This window comes from Macaca thibetana, chromosome 2 (genome assembly GCF_024542745.1).
Source record: "Macaca thibetana thibetana isolate TM-01 chromosome 2, ASM2454274v1, whole genome shotgun sequence".
Lineage (NCBI taxonomy): Eukaryota > Metazoa > Chordata > Mammalia > Primates > Cercopithecidae > Macaca > Macaca thibetana.
Window position 1 is genome coordinate 179,819,394 of NC_065579.1, and position 26,260 is coordinate 179,845,653.

The window sequence follows — 26,260 nt, forward strand, 5'->3', positions numbered from 1 at the left end:
CAAGCAGAGTAAACAGAAAATGAGTGCACACATGAAAGCTTTCATCTTCATAGTATTTTACTTATTCCACAAGCATTTAATGGGAACTTACTATGTGTCAGACAGAGTGGAAGGCACTGAATACGTTAACTCAGAAAGAAAATATGAGCAGAGAATATTACACAAAACCAGTGCCCCCCCCCCCCCGACCACAGAAACACTCTATGTCTAAAAGTAATGCAGTGTTTCATTTCCATAAGGAAAGTTGATATTAAATTCTATCATACTAAGACCATATTAGAACATAGAGAAGTCCATTCATTTTCCTGATTTTTGTTAGGAATCATGAAGTAAATTTCTCAGATTATATACAGTAGCAATCTCTCAGAAGACAGCTAGAATTGTTGAAATAGCTAACCTATTTAGGACATAAGAATAATGTAATTTTTGGAATAGGAAACTTAATAATATCAGATTTACAACCCAATTTATACTCCAAAGGGTTTCAATTTGATTGGGAAATAAAACCAAAGTCAATAAACTGCTGTGTTAAATATTCCGAACAATGAATGAAAACTGCTTTGTAATGTGATAAGATGGAGGAACATATAAAAGAAGATATCTGTGGAGAATAATGTAATCCTGAAAGTCAGACTCACCAGGAAAGGAGTGATGTGAATCTATTCAACAGGTTTTGGGGGTGGGGGAGATTTGTAGGGTTTTTTTGTTGTTGTTAGTTTGCTTATTTCTAGCATTTGTGTAGTTCTATGCTAGATACTCTGGGAGACACTTTTTAAAATAACAAATAATAATGCAGCATTCTACAATCATATTATTCAGTTTGCATAATCAGCTTGGAAGTTAGATATCATTTTTGACTTGCCCTCTAACTGCCCATGAAAAATTAGAAAACAGAAATAGATATGCAAGGGCTAAACATAAGAAATTGAAGAAGAGAAAGATAAATTGGATCGGAATAGCTGTGGAAAACTTCTAAGAGAATCTCAAGACAAGAAATTAATCTAAATAAAGCTATAGGGGGTTATTTTTGTTTTTATTTGCTTGTTTTTAAACTACAGAGTGTCCATTGTGTCACCAATTTGGCCGGGGCAGAGGAGTAACATTGACAAGTAGCTAAAATGTGGGCAGAAAGGACAGGCTCAATGGTGACAGATGATGGAAAGAAAAGGGAAATATCTTTCTCATTTATTTCAATAGGCACTTCTTGAATAACTACTATAGGCAAAATATTATGGTAGCCTTTGTAATTATATAAAGATTACTAATCTCTCAGATCTTTCACCAAGAAGTATCAGATACAGAACATAGTGCAGAGAAGGAAACATGTAGCAAGGGTCATCTGACTGATACAATTAAGGGCTACTGGAGGCTCAGTGTGGGGTGGATCCTCTCTGGTGGGAAGTCAGAAAAAGGAGGATATACTCTGAGTCTTGAGGAATGAAAAAACTTTGACAGGTAGAAAAGCACACGAGGAAAAAGAGATAAAACTTGATAATTCATTGCATAGAAAGAATGTAGAAGTTTGTCTCAAATGAGATAATGTATCTAAAATTGTTACCAAGAAGTGTGAGAATCTTCAGTTCTTAGTCTTACTTGGAGAATCCTGCAAAGTGACTGATTAAGCCACATTAAAAAAAGAGAATTTATTGAAAGAAAACAGATAGTAGAGTGTTTATAGAGAGAAAGAGTACACTCTGAAAGATGAGGAAGAGCAGGCTGAAAGGGAGTGAGCCTGCAGCAGCCTGAGAATTCTGAGTTGGGTTTTTATGATGTCGGATTGTTCTTGAAGTTCCAGCCTCTGTCTCAAGTTTCCACTTCATTCCTTTGTCTAGCTTTCCCACTCTTGCCTTAAGTCCCATCCTCTTCCCCTTCCCGGTTCCCTCCCGAGGCATGTGGGACCCTCCCTTACTATTAGTTGGTGCGCATGTGTGGACCCAGTGTTGGTTAGGAATTACCCCTGGCATCTCTTAGGAATTTTCCCTTTACCCTCTTCTCCTTATCAGCACGCAGCTAGCTACATTCTAACAGGTTAAATGCAGAGTGCATGACTTCTGGGCATCTTATCTTAATGGGTATTCCTTTCTGCTTAGATATTTCCCCTTCTCTCTGCTCACATCTAGTATGTAAGTTTGGGTGGTCTTTGGCATTACAGTTTTTCCAGACCTCCCTTTTCTAAGGGGCTCCCCCTTTCTGTTTATGTCTAGCTATCTGCCTACTCTAACTAAATCGTTCTGAAAATAGCTAAACACAATACCACTGAAAAGGTGTATACGGAGGCCTGGGTCAATGTACGTAATGCCTCTGGGCCTTGGTTCTTCAACTCTAAGATGGGAATAGTCATGCTTTCTCTGCCCTTTCCAGATGACTTTTGTAGCAGTTCTGTAAGAATGTAGCAACTTATTTTTTTAGCCATACATATTTTTAACAGCCTTATTGAGGGTATAACTGATATGTTAAAAATGGCATATCTTTAATGTATACAATGCTATGAATATAGACCCATGAAACTGTCACCACAATGAAGGTATAAGCATATGTATCACTTCCAAAAGTTTCCTCATGCTCCTTTGCTTCTGTTTTTATCTTGTGGCAAGAACATTTAACGTGATATCTACCCTCTTAACAAGTTTTTTAAGTGCACAATACAGTTCATTTATCTGTAGAACTTATTTATCTTGCATAAATGAAACTTACACTCATTCAACCACAACTTCCCTTTTCTCTTCTCCCCAGCCCCTTTCAACCACCAGTCTGCTCTCTGCTTCTATGAACTTGACTAGTTTAGAGACCTTATATAAGTGAAATCATGAAGTATTTCTTAGGTCAACTTATTTTTTAATTATTAATCTCTTTAAAATTGAAATTTACTTATGACTCCCAAACCAAAACATAGGTATTTAGGTATGTCACTCAACTTTAACAAAGCTAAAATAAAAATAAAAGTATCGCATCCCGGCCGGGTGCGGTGGCTCACGCCTGTAATCCCAGCACTTTGGGAGGCTGAGGTGGGTGGATCACCAGGTCAGGAGATGGAGACCATCCTGGCTAACACGGTGAAACCCCGTCTCTACTAAAAATACAAAAAATTAGCCGAGCGTGGTGGCGGCGCCTGTAGTCCCAGCTACTCGGGAGGCTGAGGCAGGAGAATGGCGGGAACCCGGGAGGCGGAGCTTGCAGTGAGCTGAGATCGCGCCACTGCACTCCAGCCTGGGCGACAGAGCGAGACTCCATCTCAAACAAAAACAAAAACAACAACAACAAAAAAAAGTATCACATCCCAGAAAAATCAACAAGGCCAAATGTTGGGTCTCAGAAAACAATACCCCAAAGTATCGTGCTTTGCTCCGTTGAGTACTTTGAATTAAATGAATTAAAAGAAATGGGAAGACCTCAGAAGCTGCCTCAGAACCAAGGACTTGCTAACCTTCTGTTCTTTCTCCCCTTCAAGCACAGGAACGGGTATTCTCTGGAATTTATTGATCTGAATAAGGAAACTTCTTTTCAAAAGAAATGCAATTATCTTAATCCCCTCCATAGAAATGTCACTAAATAACCAGGAAGAATTAATCAGAAAATAAGAGATTAAAAATCTCTACTTCTTTTGAGGGCAGCCTTGAGATATTACCTAAAAGACTTTATTTGTATAAGATAACCTTTGTTGATGACACAGTTCAGCCCCTCACCTTCCTGTAACTGGCTAGTCCTATTCAGTTTCCTAAAAGAATCATTTACAAATTACTGTCTGCTATTTGAGCCTATTCATTTCCCCTGAAAATCATTTACTATTTCTCACAATTCCCTGCATCCCCCATTTCCCTCTCCCCTACAAAGAGGGCATCTAAGCCTCAACCATCTGGTCCTTCTTTGTGTCTCCTATTTTGTATGACTCCCATGTTTATGAGTGTTAATAAATGTGTATGCCTTTTCTCCTATTAATTTGTCTATTGTCAGTTCTTTTCAACAGACTCAAACCTTCAGAGGGGAGAAGTAAACTTATCTTTGTCCTTATACAAAAAATCTTGTGACTAATGATGCAAATAAGAAAACTCAAAAAAGTAGACTTAAAGCAGAAAAAAAAATGGAATCAAATCTGTGTATCTCGCAGTCTGATCGCAATGCAGGTTTCTCCCATAGCCTCAGAGAAATCCTAATGTGTTTTGACATATTTATCTGTGGGACTCTGCCATTGCATTAGCATTCTTCAAATTATTTCTACATTTAAATTGATTTCAATTACATAGACATTTCAAAACATTAATATTCATTTGAGATATTTCTGATATCTTCTTGGTGTGCTAAACTTTTTTAGGCAGTAGTTCATAATTAACCCACTCCACATGTAACTGCTGGAGAACAACCCTATGAAATTCTGATTAGTATAAAAGCCTTTTTGCATATGCTCAAAGTTCCTAAATCATAAACATTTCATTGACAAAGAACTCACCAAGACTGCACTTTCAAATTTCTCTCTTTCCCATTGTTTGAGAATAAGTAACTTGGGTGAGGAAGAAGCTAAAACAACTAACAGATTCATTGCCTTGTTATGAGTTAGAAACGGAGGATTTTGGTTCTGTGGAATAGGTTTAAAGGAGAATAAAGAACTCAGAGGGACATAAAAAGATAACTTGATCCCTTCTTGTGAGTTTCCTGAAGGACTTAGTATGAATGCAATGGGTTTTCCATGGAAATTTATTTTCAAAAAACTAATTGATTTGTGCAAACAGAGGCATGATGCAAAATTTCAGGAGCCAAGGGCAGAAGAAACCATGAACATTTAACTCAGAGAAACGAACAACACTTGTAGGGAAGAGTCACGGAAGCAATGTCATCTAAGTCTCAATGATTAGAAAAACCCACAAACGTTATCTGAGACACATTCAAATTAAATGAAATAATACACAAAATACTTGTCACCTAGAAGGCATCTAAGAAACAACAGTTGCAGCTTTTATATTATCTCATTTAGGCTTCACAGCTTATCTAAACTTGAACGCAACGAAAGGTTTGGGGCTGCATTCACCATGAGGGTTATGCTGGAATGTGAGGTAAGGCAACACTGCCCCCTCGTGGTCTGCTCTGTGCAAAGTCTTATTGGCGGACTTTGGAATTGTTACTCAGCGGCCTTCTTGCTCTTCGTTGGGATCCACGGATTGATGGGAGTGAATTTGAACTTGTGTTGCAATTGAAGTACTATCATGTTTGAGGCCTGAAACCTCCCCAAAGTTGTATTACAATAGAAAGAACTCCTGGAATCCAGAGAAAAACTTACTGTAAGTGAAGAGTGGTACAGATGAAGCAGCAGAGTGGGGATTGCGGAGGAACTAGCAGTTCCAGGTGAAGATCCTGCTAGGGTTGATCATTCCTTAACTTTAGCCTCCTGAAAGTTCTGTCCTCTGGAAAAGAGAAGGGTGCAATATTAAGAGGTAGTCAGTATCACTAGGGATGTAACAGCTTTACAATTAAAATGTCAAGTGAAGATTTCCTGGCCAGTGGCTAGTTGAAGAGAAGATTAGTAAGAGTCAGTGAGATAAGGGAGGTTGACAGCAGCATAGCAGAGGTCTACGGGTGTCCTGGAGGTCAGCACAACAGAAGAGCTCAGCACCAGCACAGGCAGAGGCTCAGCAACTGGTCCTGCTAGTCCAACAAAGATAAGAGTAGAGAGATTGCTGCTCTGCAGGCAGAACTTTCCAGAATCACCCTCGTTTCTATCCAGTCACAGATCTCAGAGGAAACAGAAAAGGAGCGGTCAGGGAGAAATCTTCTGTCAAGGACTTGTCATGAAACATATTCACTGGCCAAACAAGTTACAGTTTATAACCATTTAATAGATGTGAAAACTGAGATTCAGAAGCTTGGTCAAATTCACACGAGTAGCTTTTTTCTAGCAGAAAGATTAGAACATAGATCTGTGTGATACTAATTTCTCTTTTACTTATAGTGACCTAGCTCCCCTTTATAAACAAACAAACAAAAAACAAACACAAAAACAACCCTGGGTCTTCAGAGACATATATGCCTCTGCCCTTTCCAATTTTAAAGTTTTCTTACTTCACTTTATGCTTAATTACATTAGCTTCTTCTAATATTTTTCTAGAGTAGGTGGAAGATAAATACTACATAAAATAAATTATACTTCTATGGAAAAATATGTTACAAGTTCCAAACAACTGGCCTTTGCATGAGCCTTTAGAAAATAACCTTTTAATGATTTGAGGGCAGAATCTATGTGGGCCAATCAGAGATTGTTTCACAATCTACAAACAAGTTCCATTAAAATAATAAGAAATAAATAATACTTTAAACTGCTTTGAAAAGAATATTCTGAAGGTTAAATTATCTGGCCTTGATGGATCTCTTTCAATGTAGAGTGAATTTACAAATTCATGCATATGCCAAAGAGACTTGATGTGACAAGGTTATGTTCTTAGAATTATGCATTTTCTTCTTTCGTAGACTTTTAGTCTAAACTTCCAGTGAGATAGAAATAAGCAGAATTGAAAATAATGGCTGAGTCACTAAGATATTTGTTAGCATACTTAATGTAAAAGAGACTTATTTTTTCATAACAAGTAGAGAAATTTAATCATCAAGCTTTCTTGGAGGAAAAGAGACCAAAAAATGTTTCCTAGTGTTTTCATAGGATGAAAGTGTGGACAATAGTAATTTTAGATTACATAGGCTGGGATCCACTGAATGTCAGTTCTGGTTGTTATAGTATTTAAACCGTCCCTAACACTACAACTCTGATTTCCAGATAAAATATCAAATGTTTTCATTTTTTAATTGATTTATAGAATTTGATTTTTTAACCAAATTTCATGGTTTTAGAGAATAAAAATAGTCCTGAAATAATTTACATTTGACTTTTGGATTTCCCCCACACTTCCATGTGGAGGAGGATGCTTGACACACTGGAGCTCAACTTCCAGCCCACAACCATACCCCGAAAAGGAGCTTCCATTTGAAAGTTACCATGGTCTCAGTGTAAGCAAACAGATACTGGAAGTTTTGAGAGGAATGTATACCAATACATTTTTATGACTTGGTAACGATGTCCCTCAAATACCCCTCTAGCAGATCAGCTTACTTATTAGTAGAAGATAGGTGCATTAGCAATTAGTATTTGATCACTCTAGTAGTTTAAGCAGAAGGAGAATTAATACAAAGAGTATTAATTCTTGCTTATCAAACTATCAGACATGCTGGAGGAATAGAGGTCAGGAAATACAGACTCCTGTCATCAGTGATGGCCATTACCTCTCAGAGATTCAGAAGTTTGCAGTAACCACGGGAAAGCACTGACAGCAATCAGAGCTGCCTCTAGCACTGAGGTGGATGATTCCCAGGGCCATACTTGGAAGCCCCTGAAAAATCTGACAGGAGTTGAAGCCCACATTTCTGACCACCACTGCCAAGAGGAGCAATAATGGATTTCTGCGTCTCTTTCACCTTCTAAATCTCATATCTTCTATGTGAAACAAATTTCGTCTTCCCCTCTGTGTCAGAGACTAGAAGTTTCCAAGCAGCATCAAGGCTTCCAATCACCAAAGACTTGTGGCAGAAAAAGATTCTAGGATCCTCTAAGAAGCACTTATGGTTAAGGACCAGGGAATCTGAATTGGTGACCCAGGCTTGACTACAACTACCTAAGAGGTTATATGGTGAGGCTTGGTTCTCACAAAAAGTGTAGCTGAAGTTGGAAGCTCCTTCCAGCCAACTGGGTCACACTCTGGAAAGAACAGCTGAGCATGTGAGCATGAACGAAAAAGATGCAATTCTAAGGGAAAACCTGGACCATCCTTTGCTGAAGGAGTGAGAATGACCTCCACCTGTACAAAGGAACCTGTACAAAGATCTGGACCAGCAAAGTCATAAATGCCACAGTGAACTCTGTCAAACGGATGTACAAAAACGATGCTGGGCAGCAGCTACAGAAACCATGGCAGTGGAAAAAGAAATCCCACTAGTGAATCAGTCGATCCTCTTTTTCTCTCCCAGTGAGGTCATCGTAAGCAAGATTTGCATCTTATACTGTGTTATCCCCTGGAGCCGTTGAATCATTAGAAGACAGAAAAATTTTAGAAGATACTGGATATCCTGCTATTTTTGAAAGTATAAAATTGAGTTGATTTCAGTTTTTAAATTGTTAAGTTTCCAGATAAAAAATGGTAAATTGAAAGTATGTAAAGGGTCGTTGCTGTCTTCTGAAAGCCCAATAGACTGTATTTTTTTTAATAAAGGCATAAACTCACATAGACAAAGAGTGTTGGAAAAGAGACAAAAGCGACACAGCTTTGGAAGCTAGAAAGCAGCTGGATGAGTGGTAAATTACTTGGCAAATGTGAGAAAGCTGGATTTGCAGCCAGCAGTAGGAAAAGCTGAGCGGTTCCCTGATACATGTGACAGAAGCCCCCAGAGACTCATGATTTAGTAGACCGGGTACCTCTACAAGAACTGGGGTGGAGAAATGATGACTAAAACAGCAGGATTCTTTGGAAGTCATTTTAAAAGAAAAAATTAGACCTTCTGGCTTCTCATCAACTTTGTGAAGCTGGACAACTACTGTTGTCTCGCTCTGGCAGGAGACTAACTGCTTACTTAAAGAGAGTAAAACAGGTTTTTATCCACCAGAGGAGCGCCAGGCACAGTGGCAGGCAGAGGTGCCATAACACAACCAGGAGAAGTAATTCATACAAAAGTTGAGAGCCCCCAGGGTTCTTCCCCCACCTGACGCCTAGAATACCAGCTCTGAGGTCTACCCCCTCCAACCAAGACACAAAAACACCTCTCCTGGGCAAGTCTGCAAATCCAAGAGAAAAGTTTTTACAATGCTCTCTTAAAGGATTTTTCCAAGGAAACACACCCGTCAAATTACTCTGAAGCTCACTGTTCACATACATCCCACACATGCACAAAGCTTCCAAAGGTAATTTTTTTGTTGTCCTGTTCTCACATATGAATGGCTAGCAGAGATACTTCAGGCCAACCTCTAAATGACAGACAGTTGCCAGAGTAAATATCTGTAACAGAAACCTGAAGGAAAATAAGTCTACATTGGAAGAAGAAAAGAAAATTTAAAGATAGAATTAATATTCTCAGAGGAAAAAGGATATTGCATCAATGAATCAAGTAGTGATATTTGCATTAATTAAGGTGATACTAATTGTTAGAAACAACTAGGCACTTCAGTGGCTTAACAACAGAGGTATTTATTTCCCACCTGTGTAAAGTTCAGTTAGGACTGAAATGGGGTGGGTGCTCTGTTCCACTCTGTTCAGGGTTGCAGGTTTCCTCCATTGTATGACTTCTCCATCTCTTTGGTCCTTATAGTTCTATCTTTTCATCTAACAAACAATGAAAGGAATGGGAAAGGAGGGGTACCTAGATCCTAATGCTTCAGTCTAGAAAAATATGCATATGCTATTCCTGTTCAGTTTCCACTTGCAAGGCAAAAGGAGCTTGAAAATGTGCCCCCAAACTGAGTAGCCACTTTTCATCAACAACTCTATTTTAACAACAACAACCAAAAAAACCTATATATGTGCCACACTGTTGTGAAAAAGCATGTGCCGCATTTTTAAAAAAAGAAAGAAGAAAAAGACCGTCCAGAGGAAAAAACAGCTCTTGGAAAATTTAAAAATATAATAGCAGTTATTAAATCATCAATGTAAGAGCTGGAAGATAAAAATTGATAAAACCTGGCAGAAAGTATAGTTAAAAGACAAAGGGATAGAAAATAGGACAGAAATATAATAAAATTATAAGTGACTCCATAGATTTCAACATCCAGATAATCACAGTTCCAGAAAGAAAAATACAAGAGGAAAAAAGAGAGAGAAAAAAAATCAAATAAATAATTCAGAGCAAATTCAGAGAACTGAAAAATATGAGTTGCCAGATTAAAAGATTTCACCCAAGGTCTGACATAGTAGATAAAATAGACTTATACTAAGATACATGACATGATGTTTAAGATCACTGGACACAAGAAAACTTTAAAAGCTTTAAGGGCAAAAGATCATATTTCTTATTTCATACAATGATCAAGAATTAGAATGACTTTGGATTTCTCAACACTAAAATGGAAGTCAGAAGACAGGGGAGCATTGTGATCAGAATTACAAAGAGGCATTGTTACCAGATTCAAATTCTAGACACAGCCAAACTAACAATTAAAAATGATAGTATAATTAAGAGTTTCAAACATGCAAAGCCTTGAAAAGTTTACCTCCCTGCAACCTTTTCAGGATGCTACTATAAATTGTGTGCCACCAAAATGAGGAATAAACTGAAAAAAAGGAAGCTAAAGGAGAAAACAGGATCCAGCCTGAGAGAGAAACAAACAGAATCCTCAGGATAATGGAGAACAGAGATCTCAAGACAGGGATTGTGAATCAGGCCTAGAGATTGACCTAGCTACATGAAAGCACGGAGATGTTTCTTTCAAAATGTGAAATTGATAGCACGCCGCAAAATTGACACTATGTTGAGAAGCTATTCAAATAGCTGGGGGGAAAGTTGGAGATAAAATAGTAGTAGTAAGAGTAGCAGCAGCAGCACAGAGGGTGGCATTATAGAAGATATTGAGTTAACATAAACCTGGCTGAAAAAAAAAGACTATGAAGGAATTAGAGAACATAAGAACATGTATGAAATATTAGTAATAGATAATTGAGTAGTCAGGTAAAATTTCAGATTTTGTAAAATATCTAGTTCTCTCTATAAATGAATGAATGGATTGTTCTAAATTTTCACATTGCATTCTGTCACACATTTAAGGAACACAGCCTCTTAGGAAAGCAGAAGAGAGCCAGGTGCAGTGGCTCACGCCTGTAATCCCACCACTTTGAGAGGCCGAGGCGGGAGGATCACGAGGTCAGGAGTTTGAGACCAGCCTGGCCAACATGGTGAAACCCCGTCTCTACTAAAAATACAAGAAATTAGCCAGGTGTGATGGTGTTCACCTGTAATCCCAGCTAGTCAGGAGCCTGAGGCAGGAGAATCGCGTGAACCCAGGAGGCGGAGGTTGCAGTGAGCCAAGATCGTTTAGCCATTGCACTCCAGCCCTGGCGACAGTGCAAGACTCCATCTCAAAAAAAAAAAAAAAGAAAAGAAAAAAAAAACGGAAAGTAGAAGACAGCCTATGTTGCTACTTTGCAGATGGACTCATATTTTCTTTCCACGTGTGGCCTGTTTTACTTCCTCTTAATTGCTACCTTTCATAGGCGGCATTGAATTAAAATCATTAAGTGGCTTCTGTAAAAATATTGGCAATGTTTTCAAACTTTTATTAAAATTTTGATCTTTTAAAGTTTTAAATTATGTCCTCCGAGGAAAGGTATTGGCAATCCTATGTGAGTTTTCTGCAAAGTAAAATTAATCATTAATAATTAAGAATAGGAAAGGCAACTTGGAACTCTGCAAAAGTAGGAGACTTACCTATCCATCTGGTATAATTTGTGCCAGTTATACCAATTAGTACAAATTTAACACTTACAAGAAAATTTCTATAATAAGTAGAAAAAGAAGCTATATTATCCTAACCTAGCTTGCTAAATTTCAGGAATCATCTTTGGTATTTGTACCATGCAGGGTTTAGGAGAGAGGAAACTGTAATCCCTATCTTGTTTAAGCCAGGGGCAGTTTTTTTTTTGTTTTTGTTTTTGTATTTTGTTTTGTTTTTCCTATCTTGTATACACTTCATTCAGTTTCTGTTAAAAGACACCAAAATACACTTTCCTCTCCTTCCTGCACATTGCAGGTCTGGGTCAGATAAAGCAGCAAAAGGCACTGGTTAAGGAGAAAGATTTCACAGGGTTTCTCAAAGGCCAACCTGTGAATCATGTGCCTACGAATTGCCCAGAATATTTGTTAAAAATGCAATTCCTGGGCCCTGCCACAGAACTACTGATTCAGAAGCCCCATGATAGGCCTAAAAATATGATTTTTAAAAAATTCACAAGCATCCCATATGGTTCTTATGCAGCTGAAATTTGAAGACTCACTGACTTAGGGTGTGGGATTTGAAGATCAGTGCATTACAGGCGTCTTAGTGCCACAAGTTCAAGCAAGGCAAGCGACTCTTGTTCTCAGAGGCAGAGAATGGGAAGGATGTAAACCTTGAAGGTACAAGTTTGCTGGGGCTGATCATCAAGGAGGTCAGACATTTCCAGACAAACAAGGTTATTCCCATTTTCTGCTGAGGTAGAGGCTATACAGAGACATTCTTGGACCTGTAATGGTATTTTATTTGTTTTATGACTAATTTTATAAATTTTCATTTAACATAAAGCACACTGCAATATAGCAATATGAGAGGGTGTGTTTTGTTGTCTTTATAATTTTTTTTTTTTGAGATGGAGTCTCGCTCTGTCGCCCAGACTGGAGTGCAGTGGCGTGATCTCAGCTCACTGCAAGCTCTGCCCCCCGGGTTCCCGCCATTCTCCTGCCTCAGCCTCCCGAATAGCGGGGATTACAGGCGCCACCACCACGCCCGGCTAATTTGTTGTATTTTTAGTAGAGACAGCGTTTCACCGTGTTGGCCAGGATGGCCTCGATCTCCTGACTTCATGATCCACCCGCCTCCGCCTCCCAAAGTGCTGGGATTACAGGCGTGAGCTACTGCGCCCGTCTTTAACAGTTCTTATAGGACTGCCTATGCAAGAGAAGTAACTCTGGCTTAAGCAAGATGAGAGTGTTAGTTTCCTCTCACATAAGAGCTGATAAAGCAGTTATTCTTCTTCCAGGACCTATGCCTCTTCCAGGTCTCTGCTGTACCATCTTGATAGTCCCGCTATGAACTTGTGCTTACATCAGGGTTGCTGGAGCTCCAGTCATCATACTTTGTTTCAGGAAACAGATCCAATACCTATCAGCCAAGTCAGTCCCCTTTTGAAGGCCCCTTCCTGGGATCCCTATGTGACAATCTTCAGCTACATTTCAGCAGCCAGATAGTTTCTACTACCCATGCAAAGAACTCTGTGAAATGTAGTCTTGGCTGAATGCATGGCAGTCTCCAACAAAGTCGGGGCTCCATTGACCAGAGAGTAGATATTAAATATGACTTAGAAGTTCAGATTCTGTCATATACTTAATATTTGGCTGTGGAAAATTTATTCATCTTCCACAGACCTCCATTTTCTCATATGTAAAATAGGAACTGAAAATTTTCATGATTATTATAATGTTTAAGAGATAGCATATGAAAAAGACTTGATACACAGTAGAGACTTAGTAAATGAAGCAATTTACCAAAAATACCTGGAACTTCTAAAATATGTTTTTGCACTTACTGAATGCTGTTATAGGAAAGGTTAATTATCTAGTCACATATAATACCATTAAATACTGGAACTACATCACACTGCCTTGCCAGTATAGCTAATTACTTCATTCCATCTCATTCCATTACTTCTATCTTACCCTCTGGGGAAGTACTGATTAGGAATTAACAGACTCTTACAAAGTTCATCAACTGCTAAAGAAAACTAAATATCTAAGAATACTGGAAAAGGCAAATAATGAAGGGATCTACTCAGTATATGTAACAGATAATGCAAATCTATATAGCTCTTTACTCTCCACCCAAACAATGTCCTCATTAGCCTAATAGACATTTTGTCTTAAGCACATACTACTTTGCTTCTTTAAAGCTTGCAAGGATCTTGGCAGGGAGGGAGGGAGACTGCAGAATCGAGGCAGGCCTCCTTATAAGAGCTCCTGAAGGAAGCCCTAAACATGGAAAGGAATAACCAGTACCAGCCACTGCAAAAACATTCCAAATTGTAAAGACCATAGATGCTAAGAAGAAGCTGCATCAATTAATGGGCAAAATAACCAGCTAACATCATAATGACACGATCAAATTCACACATAACAATGTTAACCTTAAATGTAAATGGGCTAACTGCCCCAATTAAAAGGCACAGACAGGCAAATTGGATAAAGAGTCAAGACCCATCAGTTTGCTGTATTCAGGAGACCCATCTCACATGCAGAGACACACATAGGCTCAAAATAAAGGGATGGAGGAAGATCTACCAAGCAAATGGAAAGCAAAAAAAAAAAAAAAAAAAAAAAATCCAGGGGTTGCAATCCTAGTCTCTGATAAAATAGACTTTAAACCAACAAAGATCAAAAGAGACAAAGAAGGCCATTACATAATGGTAAAGGGATCAATTCAATGAGAAGAACTAATTATCCTAAATATATATGCACCCAATACAGGAGAACCCAGATTCATAAGGCAAGTCCTCACAGACCTACAAAGAGACTTAGACTCCCACACAATAATAATGGAAGACTTTAACACCCCACTGTCAATATTAGACAGATCAACGAGACAGAAGATTAACAAGGATATCCAGGACTTGAACTCAGCTCTACACCAAGTGGACCTAATAGATATCTACAAAACTCTCCACCCTAAATCAACACAATATACATTCATCTCAGCACCACATCCTTTATTCTAAAATAGACCACATAATTGGAAGCACTCCTCAGCAAATGTAAAAGAACAGAAATCACAACAAACTGTTTCTCAGATCACAGTGCAATCAAATTAGAACTCAGGATTAAGAAACTCACTCAAAACCACACAACTACATGGAAACTGAATAACCTGCTCCTGAATGACTACTGGGTAAATAATGAAATGAAGGCAGAAATAAAGATGTTCTTTGAAACCAATGAGAACAAAGACACGACACACCAGAATCTCTGGGGCACATTTAAAGCAGTGTGTAGAGGGAAATTTATAGCACTAAATGCCCACAAGAGAAAGCAGGAAAGATCTAAAATCAACACCGTAACATCACAATTACAAGAACTAGAGAAGCAAGAGCAAACACATTCAAAAGCTAGCAGAAGGAAAGAAATTACTAAGATCAGAGCAGAACTGAAGGAGCTAGAGACACAAAAAAACCTTCAAAAAATCAATGAATCCAGGAGCTGGTTTTTCGAAAAAAATCAACAAAATTGATAGACCACTAGCAAGACTAATAAAGAAGACAGAAGAATCAAATAGATGCAATAAAAAATGATAAAGGGGATATCACCACCGATCCCACAGAAATACAAACTGCCATCAGAGAATACTATAAACACCTCTACGCAAATAAACTAGAAAATTTAGAAGAAATGAATAAATTCCAGGACACGTACACCCTCCCAAGACTAAAACAGGAAGAAGTTGAATCTCTGAGTAGACCAACAACAAGCTCTGAAATTGAGGCAATAATTAATAGCTTACCAACCAAAAAAAAGCTCAGGACCAGACGGATTCACAGCCGAATTCTAACAGAGGTACAAAGAGAAGCTGGTACCATTCCTTCTAAAACTATTTCAATCAATAGAAAAAGAGGGAATCCTCCCTAACTCATTTTATGAGGCCAGCATCATCCTGATACCAAAGCCTGGCAGAGACACAACAAAAAAAGAGAATTTAAGACCAAAATTCATGATGAACATTGATGTGAAAATCCTCAGTGAAGTATGGGCAAACCACATGCAGCAGCACATCAAAAAGCTTATCCGCCATAATCAAGTCGGCTTCATCCCTGGGATGCAAGGCTGGTTCAACGTTCGTAAATCAATAAAAGTAATCCATCACATTAACAGAACCAAGGACAAAAATCACATGATTATCTCAATAGATGCAGAAAAGGCCTTCAACAAAATTCAACAGCCCTTCATGCTAAAAACTCTCAATAAACTAGGTATTGATGGAATGTTTCTCAAAACAATAAGAGCTATTTATGACAAGCCCACAGTCAATAACATACTGAATGGGCAAAAACTGCAAGCATTCCCTTTGAGCCAGCACAAGACAAGGATGTGCTCACACTACTCCTATTCAACATAGCGTTGGAAGATCTGGCCAGGACAATCAGGCAAGAGAAAGAAGTAAAGGTATTCAGTTGGGAAAAGAGGTAGTCAAATTGTCCCTGTTTGTAGATGACATGATTGTATATTTAGAAAACCCCATCGTCTCAGCCCAAAATCTCCTTAAGCTGATAAGCAACTTCAGCAAAGTCTCAGGATGCAAAATCAATGTGCAAAAATCACAAGCATTCCTATACACCAATAACAGACAAACAGTGAGCCAAATCATGAGTGAACTCCCATTCACAACTGCTAACACAAGAATAAAATATCTAGGAATAAGATTTACAAGGGATGTGAAGAACCTCTTCAAGGAGAACTACAAACCACTGCTCAACAAAATAAAAGAGGACACAAACAAATGGAAGAACATTCCATGCTCATGGATAGGAAGAATCAATACCATGAAAATGGCCATACTGCTCAAGGTAATTTATAGATTCAATGCCATCCCCCTCAAGCTACCAATGACTTTGTTCACAGAATTGGAAAAAACTACTTTAAAGTTCATATGGAAACAAAAAAGAGCCCATAGCCAGACAATCCTAAGCAAAAAGAACAAAGCTGGAAGCATCACGCCATCTGACGTCAAACTATACTACAAGGCTACAGTAACGACAACAGCATGATACTGGTATCAAAATAGATATATAAACTAATGGAACAGAACAGAAGCCTAAAAAATAATACCACACATCTACAACCATCTGATCTTCGACAAACCTGAAAAAAATGAACTGGGGAAAGGATTCTCTATTTAATAAATGGTATTGGGAGAACTGGCTAGCCACATGCAGAAAGCTGAAACTGGATCCCTTCCTTACACCTTATACAAAAATTAATTCAAGATGGATTAAAGACTTAAATGTTAGACCTAAAACCACAAAAACCCTAGAAGAAAACCTAGGTGATACCATTCAGGACATAAGCGTGGGCAAGGACTTCATGACTAAAACACCAAAAGTAATGGCAACAAAAGCCAAAATAGACAAATGGGATCTAACTAAACTAAAGAGCTTCTTCACGGTAAAAGAAACCACCATCAGAGTGAACAGGCAACCTACAGAATGGGAGAAAATTTTTGCAATCTACTCATCTGACAAAGGACTAATATCCAGAACTTACAAAGAACTTAAACAAATTTACAAGAAAAAAAAAAAAAACATCAAAAAGTGGGCAAAGGATATGAAAAGACACTTCTCAAAAGAAGACATTTATCCATCCAACAGACACATGAAAAAATGCTCATCATCACTGGTCATCAGAGAAATGTAAATCAAAACCACAATGAGATACCATCTCATGCCAGTTAGAATGGTGATCATTAAAAAGTCAGGAAACAACAGATGCTGGAGAGGATGTGGAGAAATAGGAACGCTTTTACACTGTTGGTGGGAGTGTAAATTAGTTCAACCATTGTGGAAGACAGTGTGGCGATTCGTCAAGGATCTAGATCTAGAAATACCATTTGACCCAGCTACCCCTTTACTCTGTATATACCCAAAGGATTATAAATCATGCTACTATAAAGACATATGCTATTGTGGCACTATTCACAATAGCAAAGACTTGAAACCAACCCAAATGTCCATCAATGATAGACTGGATTAAGAAAATGTGGCACATATGCACATGGAATACTATGCAGCCATAAAAAAGGATGAGTTCATGTCCTTCGCAGGGACATGGATGAAGCTGGAAACCATCTTTCTCAGCAAACTATCACAAGGACGGAAAACTAAACACCACGTATTCTCACTCATAGAAAGGAATTGAACAATGAGAACACTTGGACACAGGGCTGGGAACATCACACACTGGGGACCGGTTTGGGGGGGGGGGCTGGGGAAGGGACAGTATTAGGAGAAATACCTAATGTAAATGATGAGTTGATGGGTGCAGCAAATCAACATGGCACAGATATACATATGTAACAAACCTGCATGTTGTATACATGTACCCTAGAACTTGAAGAATAAAAAAAAAAAATAATCTAGGCAGGGCTATTCCACTATTGTTCACTTCTCTACTTGTTTTTTATCAGTTGAAAGATATGACCACATGGTCTTCCCATCATAGTGTGTGTGCCTTTCTGCAATGTGATGGATCACTTTTCCCATTCAGAGTTGACGTCTGTTTCCCTATCTGTTGAATCTGGGCCAGTCTCGGACTTGTTTTGACCAATAGACGGTGATAGAAGTGACACAATGTAACTTACAAAACTAAGAAGGTTGCAATAGGCTTTACATACAACTCTGGCTTCCCCTACTTGGAGCGCTGATTGGAGACAGCCATGTGAGAAAGTGGTCTAGCCTATGTGGAGGCAAACCTAGGCGCCCCAGAGGACAGTGAACAGCAACCGCCAGATGTGTAAGTTAGGCCATCTCAGACCTTCTAGTCCAGTAGACCCTCCAGCTGAATGTTGCTACGTGAGTTAATGAATCCAGATGAGAATGAAATCAGAAGAGAAGCCACGTGGACAACCTACCAAATGGTAAGAAATAATAACTTATTGTTATTGTAAGCCATTGAGCTTTGAAGAGATTTGTTGTATAGTAATATAAACTGATACAGCACTGTTTTGTGAAGAAGTACATTGAAGCTTTTATTGGCCTTACAGTAATCTCTGACCCCGTGAAAAGAAACACAATACAGTCCTAACACATAGCGGGCACTCAATAATGACCTTGTGAAATAATTAAATGAACGAGTCATGAGTGAATTTCCTTTAACTCAATAAAGATCTAAGGTTTACACTCTGCAGCATTAAACCTCCATCAGCATCAAGATCAGGGCGCCATCTATTGGACACTCAGATAATTTGAGGAGGCAAAGTAGAGATGACTTCATGATCCCTTTTTTAATGTGAAACTTAACAACTCAGTAACAGTTCTGAATGAGCCATATGCTTGCCTTAAAGAAGAAACTCATTATATAGATAACCCTATTTTTTTTATCTTCCCTATTTTTATAAGAGCAGCTTCAACATACAATGGTTTCCACTCTGTTATTAGCTTTTTTTTTTTTTTTTTTTTTTTTTTTGAGATGGTGTCTCGCTCAGTCGCCCAGGCTGGAGTGCAGTGGTGCCGTCTCGGCTCACTGCAACCTCCACCTCCCAGATTCAAGCAATTCTCTGCCTCAGCCTCCCAAGTAGCTGGGATTACAGGCACCTGCCACCACACGCGGCTAATTTTTGTATTTTTAGTAGAGACGGGGTTTCACCACTTTGGCCAGGCTGGTCTTGAACTCCTGACCTCATGATACACCCTCCTCGACCCCCTGAAGTGCTGGGATTACAGACGTCAGCCACCAGGCCCGAACATTATTAGCTTTTTAACAGCTACCACCAAACAAAATTCACCTTTTGTGGATACAGACTCTCCAATATCTAATGGGATTATTTCTAAGCCTTCCTATATAAAAAATAAAATTTTGTCCTCTGGTATGCATTCTGTATCTAGTTAATATCAAAAGTCTCCAGGAATTTACATAGCTCAAAAGTAGATGTTTAAGAAATATCTCACTGAGAAATATTTTAATTGCCCCAATGGAAGATCTATTAACTATCCTTTGAAATCTTTCCAGGCTGAAATCACCACACCTGTGTTCTGTGATGTATAACTTTTGTACATCAATTGCCCATGTAAGTGTTGGATTAAGATCAAATTGTCTTCCTAGGAAAACCTTGGCCTTGTGCACAGAATCTCATCAGGCACACATCCGCGAGAGATCACATGACCTTCGCCTCTGATGTGTGCTATGTGGAAAAGAAGATTCTCCTTTTCTTGCTGACTTGTATGTTGCAAATAGAGATCAGAGGTCCATGCAGCATCACCTCCCCAAGCCATTTGGTACCTTTTAATTGCCATTTTATACACCTGTTCCCGGCCTGAGCAAGCAGTCAGGAATCCCTTTAGGAAAACTGACTTTATCTGTGATTAGGGATCTCTGGTTCTAAGAACTGTTTGGGGGATTTTTTTCTTTTTCCATGGTCATAGGCTTCTTGTGACAGAAGAATGTGTGTGGCAGAGTTCCTCCTAAAACAGGAAAGGCTGTGGTTAGGGTACTTTGTAAAACAGCAGTGCTCTGAACAGGTGACATAGAATGGGCTGTGGACATTCTTGGAAGAATAAGGGTGATGTGGTATTCATTAATGTTTAAATGTCAGAAGAGATATCAATTAATTGTTGAAGCACATACAGAATTTGTGCACTTAAAGCTGTTACCAAAAAGTGTAATCCAAAATCTCTTCTGTACAATCCTTATCAAAAGCATATATGAGAGAGAGATGGACTAATGCTTCTGAAGCATTGCCTAACGGTTATGCCATGCATCAATTCCACTAAATGTTCTCAAATGTATCCCCAGATCAAGGTAGATTATGAGGGAAGGACACATATATTTCATCAGTTTAACCATCCCAGAATTTCTTTCTTTCTGGTTTATTTGTTTGTTTGTTTTGAGAGAGAGTCTTACTCTGTCACCCATGAATGCAGTGGCACGATCATGGCTCATTGCAGCCTCGACTTCCTAGACTAAAGCAATCCTCCTGCCACAGCCTCCCATGTAGCTGGGACTACAGGTGCACCCCACCATGCCTGGCTATTTTTTTCTTTAATTTTTTGTAGAGATGAGGTTTCACCATGTTGCCAGGCTGGTCTCAAACTCCTGGGCTTTATCCTCCCACCTCAGCCTCCCAAAGTGGGATTACAGGCATGAGCCACCACACTCAGCCCAAAATTTCTTTTTGTTTATTCAGCTATCATCCTGTCAGGACTTTCTGCCATGTCCACCTAACTGTTCTCCCATATACCTTTTCATATCCCTCTAATGCATTCTCCACACACTAATCAGTCTGCTTCTTGAAAAATGTACATCTTATCACACATCTCCCTGAAAGCCCTCCATGACTTCCTAATGGATTTATATTAAAGTCGAAGTCTTTAACATTGTCCATAGGGTTATGCATGATCTCATCCCCATCTGCCTCTCCAGTTCCTTCTAAGGCCATTTGACCCCCTTCAGTAACCTGATGGAGTTATAAGGGAGCAGGTCCAGAAAATAATATTTCTCTTCCCTACACATGTTCTGCCTGTTTAGGCAAAAGAGCAAGGTAAATGAGACCTAAAATAATAATAATAAATAAATAAAAATCTTTACCTATGTCACATGTAAAGATTATACCAGAGAATATCGCTTTTAAATAAAGGGAATTTTTGAAGGCTAAACTCCGGAATTAGATTTATCCACCTAGGTCCAGGCAGCACTGAACAGCTCTCCTCCTGACCGTGGACATAGCCTCAGCTGCTAAGTTTAACTCATTGCATTCTGTCAGCAGTCAGCTGCAGTGCTGCAGGATCTCAACATTTCAGTGCCTTCACACCACAAAGATTTACTCTTTACTCATATAACATGTCCATCATAAGTCACCTGGGATTCTCCTCCACATCCCCTTCTCTCTAGGAGCCAGTCAGGAGCATATCTCAAACCTGGCTGGTTACCATTGCAGAACGATAAACGGGGTTTTGGAAGGTCTGTCTTTCTGGCGATCACATGCTTCTCCTCCAGAAGCGAACCACATCACTTTCAATCCCAGTCCAGTGGCCAGAACGAACAAAATTGTCCCACCAGTAAATTTAGCCTTTCATGTGCCCAGATAATGTGATGTTGGGAGAGCAAACATAATGACTATCTCCATGGCCAAGAGAAACTGTGAGGAGGTGCTCTTGGCAGGTATGTCATCCTCCTAAGAGACATGTGAGTAGAAGGTAGACTACATATACCAAAATTTGCCACCAAGAGTTTCATGGAGAAGAATAGGGCTTCTTTAGATGAAATCCTTTTTCACAGAAGCCAGATGAATGGGGAAGAGGTATTTCCCTTTGACAAGACCCATTGTGAAAATGTGACGTTTGGTTCAATTGAAATTAAACATTAAGCATAATTTGAGTTAGGTATTCATCTGAAACCATGGGCAGCCTCATGTGGAGAAATACAGTGTATAGAGCTTGCCAAATATGTAGAAGACTTCCAATAAATAACTCAAGTGGGTTCTAGAAATTACAATGTGGTATTGGCAATCCTCAAAGAATAAAGAAAGTGGTTTTGCAACCTAATTTTTACGTAACTTTTTCCATTGGGAAAGTTGGGATGTCTAACAGTGTAATATGCTTGTGAGTCATGGTATTCATTTTCTTTGATAAGCTTTTTAAAAAATAGGTACATACAGCAAAGTGTACAAACCAGGATTGAATAGCCTGATATATTTTCACAAAATGAACATATCTGGATAATCAGCACTCAGGTCAAAAATCAGAACATCGCTGTCACCTCAGAGGGCCCCTTGTGTTTACTTTCAGTCACTAACACCAACACCAACCTATACACTATGGATGACGATTCTACTTTTGGGAAGGGGAGTGGGAGTGGAAGCAGAGGGAAAGAAGAAATATCATGTTTTACCATGTATTGTTGTAATTGTGCACAAAAAGAATATGACATATATTACCTTTGAAATAAAACAGTGGTTTAAAGGTTGCAGCCACTTTAGACCCTCCTGTCTTGATCCAGTGATTTTCTCCTGATAATCCTGTGTTATATCAGATTGCACTCAGATTCAGTAGTTAAGAGCATGGCTTCTGGAGTAATATGGAAAAGACTTGAAGTCATGTCTTACCAATCACAAGCAAGTTCTGGGCCTTGGTCAAGTGGCTCAAACTCTTACAGCCTAAGTTCTATCATGTATAAAATCATTATGGCGATAACAATTAATTAAGGATTAAATGGGCGCATCTTTGTAGAGTGCTCGGTATAGCACCTGAAACGTACTGATGGTTCCATAAATTGTACCTGTTATTATTTTGTAGGAGAAAAATGCCAGGTAACTGGCTTTTGGATGTTGAAGAATATACTCTATTGCAATCATTAAATTAAAATACAGTTATTTCATCTGGGCGCGGTGGCTCACACCTGTAATCCCAGCACTTTGGAAGGCCGAGGTGGGTGGATCATCTGAGGTCAGGAGTTCAAGACCAGCCTGGCCAACATGGTGAAACCCCGGCTTTACTAAAAATAGCTTTACTAAAAATAGCTGGGCCTGGTAGCGGGCGCCTGTAATCCCAGCTACTCAGGAGGCTGAGGCAGGAGAATCGCTTGAACCTGGGAGGCGGTGGTTGCAGTGAACCGAGATCACGCCATTGCACTCCAGCCTGGGCGACAGAGCAAGACTCTATCTTTTCACTCTGAAGAGTTGAAGACAATAAGTGGTACTCACCATTCACAGAGTCCGAGAAACACAGAGCTAGCCAAAAACATCTCAGAAATCATCAGATTCCTTTATTTATTACGCAAATGAATAAAATGAAACTAAGACAGTCAATGATTTATTTATACTCACGCCAAGAACCAGATTTCAATTTCTCTGACTCCCAGTCCAGCACTTTCTCCCACTATACCATGATCCATTCACTCAGCCATATCCTAATAGAGCTAACAGTTATTGAGTGTCTTATGAGTACATGCCAGTAAAATTCAGACCAAAATGCCTATCCCAGGAAAAGGTGAAAAAACACTTTCTATTAGATCAGGCTGACTTATTTCCATTTATTCCATCAGCAGCATCTGTGCTTACTGGAAAGAATTGCAAAGAGATTACCTACGTATTAGAAGATTGCTAATATGTGGTATTAAAAATTAATTCTGTTTTTGAATATATTGAACAAGATAGGATCTTATCAGCCATCTGCTGCTGAGTCCTCTGTTGTCCCAGTTACTTATATTTATGCTAATGAAAAATCATTTCTCAGGCCTCCAAAACTCTTATTCTTCTCTATTTCCTGTACACACCCTATCCAGAGAAAGGGATTAAGACTGAAATTAGAGAGTTGCAAATTCAACTTTAGTGGACTAAGAAGACAGATTTGCGACCTGAGGAAAAAAAGAAGTAGGTGTTCTAGAAAAATATCCTCAAGTATTGATGGCATTGGCTTGGAAGGGGAAAGTTGTGATTGCATTGAGAAAAGAAGTTTGGCCTTGTATTTGAATCCTGGTTTCTCCAGGTTGAATCCAACTGTTAATTCTGTAGCCTTGTCAGTCCCTTCCTTTGACTCACCATTCATTGTCTTGTCCCCAGAGAGCCTTCCATAACTGATCTGTGACTCTGTCATATAATTTTCACAAACTACAAAAAGAGAGGATTTCGAATTGTTAAAAACATAAGGAAAGCTGTATTGTTTCAGCCATTCAGCATACAGCGCAGCTAAATCAGCTTCATAATTATAACTTTTATTGTTCTCTTTTAAGTCTTATTGACAAATCAGGGAAAACTGTTTCCTTTAAAAAATTTTAAGATTGAGAAGCGTACATTTCCTGTATTTTCTTTTAATAAATAGAAAGGAATGCTGAGATCAGCAAAGAGGGTGCATTAGAGATACATACATTAGCAGATCAAAAAAATATAAATATTTAATACATAGGGATGAACATAAGGGAATAGAAAACCCATTTTTTTCTTGACCACTACATGCATTTAATCAAATGACCATATATTTTGTGTTCTTTCAACAGCATAACACGTGGAGATAGCATCAGTAATTCCGGTACCTACTTTATTAATGGATCCTTTTTTCCTCAAACAGTATGAAAACAAAGGGCAGTTATGGGATAATCTTGTTGGTGTATTCTTGAGAATAGGTAATATCACCCCATCACCTTCTATAAAGCACTTCAAAGAGATGTATTCCCTGTGTATGCATTAATACACTGACTCTTAAAAATGAAACATTATTGAAAACACATAAGAATCAGTGTCAAAACCAACTGTACTTTCCACTTTAGTAGTCTGGCTTGTTTATAAGCATACCATTTTTTAAGGAATCTCATTCAACAAAGCACTAAAAACCTGGTGGTTAATGATTCTAAAGAATTCATTAACCTGGAACATAAAGTTCCCCTTTTTCTCTGTTTACATTCTTCACAGTGAACAGATACATTGAGTTATAACACCCAAAGAAAAAAAGATTTAGAAATCCTGTCTGAAGTAATTTTAACCACTCATTATGAAATACAGCATTCACAAAACGTACATGAAACACAAATGAAGAGTTCGGTGTTTTATATTTATAAAGCAAATGGCTATGTATCTACCACCCAGGTCAAGACACAGAACACTACTGGCCCTGTAGATGTCCATGAGTCTCTTCTTGAACATACCTTTCTCTCTCAACAAGAAATAACCAGCACCATAACTTTTATTATAATATCTCTTTTTCTCATACTATCATCACTGATATGATTATCCCTAAAAATATAGTTTAGTTTTGTCCATTTTGATTACAGTGTATTATTTTGTGCTTTGCTTTCTTTTTTCAATATTATACTTGCATGTTTTATCCATGTAGTTGCATAGAGTTGTAATTTGCTCACTTGTTTACACGCTGTGTACAATTTCATCATATAAATGTACAAAATGTGTTTCTTACTCTAACGTTGACAGATACATGGTTTCTTCCCAGTTTTTGGATATCAGATTCAATTCTGCTCAGAATATTCTTGCAATGTATCCTGGTATATATGTGCATAACTTTGCTAGAGCACTTATGGAATTCAGTAAGTGCTACAAATTGCATTGTGTTTCGTTGGTGCTGTTTTCCCAGGAGCCACTTTTAAAACTTTTATCAGCTGCATTAAGCATATCTTCTTATTCTGATGTTTTCAAATCTTGGGGCCTTGCTGACACTAGAAGAGACAGCTTTTCCCAGGGTTCACTAATTCCTAAGGATAGAATGACTCACCTGGGACTATGTGTTTCATATAAAAACCAATCAATCCAAAGCACATACCTCACGACTTCCTCCTTTATCTAGCTCTTACACTCTGGGCTACTAGCTACCTACCCTAGGGCCAGGTACCAGACAAGGGGACGGCCCCTATTTCCCAGAACCTACCAAAAGTAATCAAACTAGCCAATTCTAAATCTGCTTACCCTGCCACCCCATTCCCTCCCACAAAAAGCACATAATAGGCTCTTGCACAGGCTTTCTCTCATTCCCTTTTCCTCCTGATTGACCCTGCTGTCTCCGCATGTGGCTCTGCATGGCATGCTGTACCTCCTGTTTCTGGGGATCCGTGAGTATAACAACTTCTTTCATGACAGTCATGTCATGCGTGTCTTACAAGACCTGATTAACACACAGCCCAGGTACATTTTTAAACACTAACACATCTTTTTTTTTTTTCTTAATTTTTCCAACTTATCTTTTATAACCAGTAACTCTAACTATACCTTACCCACACAAATGTATTCTTATAGTCGTCAAAAGGTCTCTCTGTGGCCGGGCGCAGTGGCTCACGCCTGTAAACCTAGCACTTTGGGAAG

At 38.7% G+C, this 26,260-nt stretch overlaps 1 protein-coding gene across 2 annotated transcripts in view; it reads right to left on the bottom strand.

Annotated features, from left to right (window-relative positions):
- Positions 1-26,260, bottom strand: part of NSUN3 (NOP2/Sun RNA methyltransferase 3) — a 221,149-nt gene that overhangs the window by 29,003 nt on the left and 165,886 nt on the right. For both annotated transcript variants that reach the window (XR_007723237.1, XR_007723238.1), the window contains exon 7: positions 5,270-5,393. The gene's annotated coding sequence lies outside the window, so the exon portion shown is untranslated. The remainder of the gene's footprint in view (positions 1-5,269; positions 5,394-26,260) is intronic.